Source organism: Callospermophilus lateralis, unplaced genomic scaffold (assembly GCF_048772815.1).
Source record: "Callospermophilus lateralis isolate mCalLat2 unplaced genomic scaffold, mCalLat2.hap1 Scaffold_112, whole genome shotgun sequence".
In the NCBI taxonomy this organism is placed as follows: Eukaryota; Metazoa; Chordata; class Mammalia; order Rodentia; family Sciuridae; genus Callospermophilus; species Callospermophilus lateralis.
The window spans coordinates 2,365,503-2,372,147 of record NW_027511460.1 but is presented as its reverse complement, the minus strand read 5'-3'; the positions used below and the strand labels follow the sequence as shown (position 1 = coordinate 2,372,147).

The 6,645-nt window shown below is 32.5% G+C and overlaps 1 long non-coding RNA gene across 1 annotated transcript; it reads left to right on the top strand.

Moving 5' to 3' along the window:
* Nucleotides 1–2,345: 2,345 nt before the first annotated feature.
* LOC143640071 (uncharacterized) lies at nucleotides 2,346–5,502 on the top strand. The gene is made up of 3 exons (XR_013154868.1): nucleotides 2,346–2,409; nucleotides 4,104–4,274; nucleotides 5,357–5,502. It is a non-coding gene; the product is annotated as an uncharacterized LOC143640071 (long non-coding RNA).
* The last annotated feature ends 1,143 nt before the right edge of the window (nucleotides 5,503–6,645 follow it).

Genomic DNA, 6,645 nt, shown 5'->3' with positions numbered 1-6,645 from the left:
GCTGAGAAGAAGCTTTTTAGTTTGAATCCATCCTGTGTATTAATTCTTGATTTTATTTCTTGTACTTTAGGAGTCTTTTAAGGACGTTGGAGCCTAATCTGATGTGATGAAGATTTAGGCCTACTTTTTCTTTTTTTCCTCTGTCAGGCTCAGGGTATCTGGTCTAAAAATAAATAAATAAATATTTTTAAAAAATATTGTGAATTTTCATATTATTTAACACAAATTTATTTTCTTTTTTTTTTAAGAGAGAGCGAGAGAGGGAGAGAGAGAGAGAAAGAATTTTAATATTTATTTATTTATTTTTTAGTTATCGGCAGACACAACATCTTTGTTTGCATGTGGTGCTGAGGATCCAACCCCGGGCCGCACACACGCCAGGCGAGCGCGCTACTGCTTGAGCCACATCCCCAGCCCCAATAAATTTATTTTCTCTCTTCTTTTTTTATTTGTTTTTTTAGTACATTATAGTTTACATTGTTAATTTTGACATATCCATGAATGCATATAACTCAATATAAATTTTGAACCTACATGTGAAATCTCTTTATTTATGCAAAAGAGCAAAAATCACTCCAGATTTTATGAAGTTATTTAGCAGAATTAGCAATTAAGGCTGGATGTGGTCACACATGCTTTTAATCCCAGCAGTTCTGGAGGCTGAGATAGGAGGATCACAAGTTCCAGGTCAGCTTCAGCAACTTAGTAAGACCCTGTCTCAAAATTAAAAAAAAAAAATTAAATGGGCTAGGGATATTGCTTGGTGGCTTAGCTGCTGTCCCTGGGTTTAACCCCCACTACCCCCTCCAAAAAATTAGCAATTAAAATAGTTTATATTAGCAAAGTTTTAAGTATTTTAAATGTAGATCCTACCCATAAATGATAATAATCATTCAGTGATATTTATTCTCATTTTGTTTCTTAATATTGAACTAATTTCAAAGATCTGTTATGTATATCAGCAGTATCACAGTAAAAGTTTAAGTGAACAATAAGCTCTACATTCTCCAGAGTTTCTAAACAAGCTTAATCACACATAGATGCCTTTAAATCCAGTTGTCATCAGTGCATACATAGTATTCAGTGTCCAGCATTTTGTGTAATATTGAAAAGTTATTCCTAAACATACATTTCCACAAATCCTAACATTTATGGAATAAATGTATAATGCCTTGATTAGACAGTATTGACTTCTGCAGAGGATAGACATTACACATGAAAAGAGTCATTCTGAAGAAGAGTAAGGAGGAGGGTTACTGTTGGCCAGAATTCTAAATAGGAAACTGAGCTCCGTGGCACAGCCCAGGAATCCCAATGGCTGGGGAGGCTGAGACAGGAGGACTGCAGGTTCCAAGCCAGCCTCAGTAAAAGCAAGGCACTGAGCAACTTAGTGAGACCCTGTATGTAAATAAAATTACAAAATAGGGTTCGGGATGTGGGTCAGTGGTCAAGTGTCCCGAGTTCAAGCACTGGTACCAAAAAAAAAAAAAAAAGGAAGAAAGAATTCCAAAGATGTTTAGAGAGGCTGAGATAGTCATAACATTTGTACCCTAAGATAGAGTAGGAAAAAGGGCAGAAAGAAAGGCGGACTATTAACAAAGTAAGTTGACTGTACACATATTGCACACTTGATGCTTTAAAACATGATCTATTTTCACTTAATTGCTCAAATCAGTCACATTTGTTTTTTAACAGCCTCTACCCTTGGTATTCCCATACATGTCTGCATTCCAAAACCTGATTATTTTATGTTTTCTAGAAGTGGGCCTGGGTGGATGAGTTTTTTTTAATTCCTGAAGCATTTCTCGTGATTTTAGAGTTCTAAAGTAGACTGTGAATAAACCAGTGGCTATGTACATAAAATGTTAAATATTTCTGTATGTGTTCTAAACTAACTCAAAAAGAAGTAGTTTTGTTTAAAGTAGTTTAAGGACAAAATCAAGGCTCAGAACCCTAATAATACCTAAAGGAACCTTGATACTGATTTCCAGAGCTATGAATTGCTGCCCGAGGCAGCAAGAGCCACCCTATTGCCCGAAAGTAAAGGTCAAATATACAACTCAATCAATCCAGCATCACAGCAATTATATATAGCTTAACTCAAATCATCATCTCAATGGTTCGCTGGCATCACCTTTCAAACATTCCCTCTGGCAAATGCCAGGCATCATTCTGACTGGGCTGTGGCTCTCAACAATGCCAGGTCAAGTCAGATTATATTGCTTTTTTTCTGTCTGGACACATTACTTCTATTTGATATTTTTCTTTCAGGTCACATTTTGCATTGTGGATATTGGATGGAAGGTCAAACAATGTGTTCATCAGATTCCTTCTGTTATGATGGAAGCATCCATTCAGCCTATCACATGGACTGTCCGCATCTACCCTGATTTCACATGGAATGATCAGGTAGAAGTGGAAAATATCTGTATCTATATTAAACTAAAATGTCTGTACCTCAGATTTTACTACACCTCCGTCCTCAGAGAGCCTAGGGAACTTAACATTGCATCACTGGACACTATTTTAGTGGTTTCAAATCCGTGAGAACTTTGCCATTTATTTTTGCCCTCTCTATTGACTCTCATTTTTGCTTACCAAAAATCCATTTTTAAATCATGATGTCTCTCAAAATACTGTTCTCTCCTTTTCTTAAACATTAGACTTGTAGAGAAAGGTGTTCTACATTTTCTTTCTTGTCACCAGTTTTTTTTTCTGCTGAGACCACTTCCTCAAGGATCTCTAATATCTGATTGACCAGATGCCATAACCAGCAGATTTTTCAGTTATTTCCCTTCTCTGATTAGATAGCATTTTATATGGAGCTCTTCCCTAGGATGTCCTTTCTTGATTCTTATCATGTTTCTATTTCTACTTTTATTCCTCCTTTTCCTCCTTTAATACTTAGAAGTTCTTCAATATCTTATATGTGTTTACCAACATAATGGTAAACATACATGTAAAAACCTACTTTGTATCCTCTTCTTATTCTATCAATAGTTTTTAAGATATATCCTTTGACTAGTTACTGTGTTAGAAATTGTACATACAAAAGGCAAATAGGACTCAGTCTACAGTTTCAAAAAACTAACTGGGGAAGGCAAGTAAATCAGGAACTGTATACAACAATGCTTTACATCAAGTAGTCTTTTAAAATTCTAGTTAAATGTATTTGGATACTTCCTATATTAGTTAACATTTGTACATCTTTAATGTAAATGAATTTTGTTCAGCAGTGTGTTCTAAAATCTCCCATCCATGTTATAATTTAATTCCACATTGTCATTAAAGCATTCAGACCTTTAATTCCTAAAGCATTCCTCATTCCTATTTTTCTCACAGTATATGAGCACTAGTTGATAACACCAAATTACAGTTAATATTTTTATAAATATGAAATTTTATATAAAATATTAAATTATATTTAAGTATAAGCTCATATTTGAAATTTTTGATTGTTTTTAAAGGAATGGAAGTTTCATTATTTTTGCACATAGTTTTCTACTATTGCTATTCATAATACATCATAATTTAGTTTTATTAATTAATAGGAGAAAGTACATGTTTGTTTTTATGATTAACTCTCTTATAATGCTATTAGCTTCAAGAATGTAAAACCTAACTTGCCTCAGTCTGATTTACGTAAGGTAATATATCCTTTTGTACAATAAAAGGTCCACAGATCAGGTGGGCCCTAAGGAGGGTCCAGTCTTGAGGTTAATAGTATTGTACAAGGCCCAAGATCTTTCCACTTCTTTGCTCTGCTCACACTGTTGGATACTTCCCCAATGTTTTCCTGCTTCTCTTTCACATTTAATGGAGTAAGGGGAACACATACCCACTTCCTCAGCCCACAACATAAACTGTAAGCCCTCTTCCCACAAATACATGCTCCCCCCAGTCTAATTATGCCAAGTGTTTGTTATGGACTTCTCCTTTACTGTAGATATTGTCAGGAGAATATCATGAGGTGATTGGCTTTATGTGAATCAAAATTATCCCAGGTGTTATGGTTTAAATGTGGTGTCCCCCAAAAGCTCATGTGAGACAGTGCAAGATTATTTGGAGGAGAAATGATTGGGATGTGATCTCCTTTTCATGAGTCCCCGAGGAAGAAGTGAATTCTGAACAGTATCGGACCATATAAGGAAAAAAGAGAGATTGGCTTATATAAAAAAATATGATATATGTGTCCAGTGGAATATTATTTGACAATAAAAGGAAGCAAAGTACTGATGCAGTTTAAAACATGGATGAACTATAAAAATAGTATGGTAAGTTTAAAAAGCCAGTCACAGAAGACCATATGTTATATCATTCCATTTAACAAAGTGTTTAGAATAGCCATGTCCATACTTCTAATGAATATAAGTACTCTCTTGGAGGTGATAAAAATGTTCTAAAATTAGATTATGTTCATAGTTGTACAACTTTGTAAATATGTTAAAACCATTGAACTGTATACTTTAAATGAGTGAACTTTGTTTTATAAATTATATATCAAAAAAGTTGTTAGACTAATAGGTGCTGATATGTAAACAGTACTGTTACTTGAGTTATGATTTTCATAGTAGTAGGATAATTTTTATTCTAGGTCCATGGGACAGTAGGAGAACCCTGGTGGATTTGGGTGGGAGATCCTACAAATGATCATATTTATCATTCAGAGTATTTTCTAGCTCTTAAAACCAGGTGAATATAACCTTATTATTTAGCTATCATAAAAAAATATATAAACAATTTTTGTTTTTTACTATCTCTCTGATTTCAGAGTGCCATGAAAGTTTTGTTATGTTCTGTTTTTCTGTTTTATTTCAAAGGAACACAGAGATTCAGTGTAACAATATTGATTATTCAGTCTGATCCTAGTTCAAGAAATTCATTTATAATCTTTACCATGGTTTAAGGCATGGCTTCTAGAGGCGTGGAATATATAAAATAAGGAGGGTAAAATAATTTTCTGCAAAATAATAAATTGCTTAGTGAAAAGATCATTCCTTGTAAAATTATCTGTAAAGACTCAATTGTTGTTACATCTTTAACTCATGTTTTATTTGTAATTTCTCTTTTTATCAAAGAGAAAGCAAGCTTTTGATTGAAAATCTTGACTAGATACCGATATATATACACACACACACACACACACACATACACATAATATAAAGTGAGTAGAAATTTTTACCTTCTGTTATATCAAATAATCCTCAGAAGGAAATCACCTACAAGTTACTGTAGTACCTGAATATTTGAGCTATTTAGAAATCCAACATAGTTTATTTTTATTACATCTGGTATAGATACTATTAAGAATTGACTATTAAGAACTTTATTTATTTTAGACTTTATTTCACATTAGGTCATTAGTAAAGAAGCTCAACTACTGGTATTTGCAATCCCTATTTTTGAACCTTTGCCTTCCCAATACTATATCCAAGCAGTTTCTGATAGACGGTTTGGAGCAGAGGCTGTTTGTATTATCAACTTCCAACATCTGATTCTACCAGACAGGCATCGGCCCCATACAGGTAACAAATTGAACATTAATGTGTTGATGTGAATTATTGACTTCCCAAAATTGTTATTTTAATTAATGTTGACAAGTATAAAGTTGTTTTATTCTGAATCAAAGTCCAACTTACTTGAAAAATTGTTTCTAAACTGTATGTTCAAAATTTTCAAAATCAAATATGTATATGTAGATAGTCAAATTGTGGACCTTTAATTTTTTGTTTATTTAAGCCCCAAAAGCATTAAAGTAGGCTTAGTCAATTCTGATAACCATAGTAATGATAAGAGTTACTATTTCTTTGTTACTGGACTTTCATCTGTACATATAATCATTATTTCTCCATATAGCCTTCCTTTTTCATTGTAATTGTCATTTATCATTTAATCTGTATTCTCTGTGAAAGTTTTGAGATATCTCTTTTTTCTTACATTTATTCCAATTCACATAAACTTATTTCTAGTACAGGTTATCTTTTATCCAAAATGTTTAAAATCTGAAGTGTTTCAAATTTCACATTTTTTTTTTAGATTTTGGAATGTTTGTATATATATAACAAATTATTAAAAGGGATATATAGTAAGAGCATTCAGCAGCATTTTTATTGTTGTAATGTATAAACTCTAGGTTTTCATAAAATGAACAAATGCCTTTCTGTTTTGATTTATTAAAAAAGCAAAATTTCATGAATAAATCTTTGCAGTGATACTTTCAAGTACCCCTGAAATCTATTTCAAAAACATCTCGAAAGTAGTATACTAATTTCATTTTTTGAGAATTCATAATTGATGAGTATTGATTTTCAGAGGTCCTTAATTTACTTTACAGACATAAATTAGGAGTCAAATTTTCTTTCCCATGTATATTTCAGACACACTGTTTGACTTTTCAGAATAAAAATGTTATTCTGACTACTTTAAAGAGCATGCTATTTGACAGTCCTTTCAGAAGTGAAAGGAGACCTAAGTATGACTTTATAATCTTTCATTTTGTCAAATGTACACCTTATTCATATCATTCATTGAGAGATTCTTTATACTACATCTCAATTTCTCTTTGATATCTTGGCATAGCAAAACCAAAATATTTTATCAAAATAGAATGATATTGAGACTGTATAATTTAGTATTCTACTTATT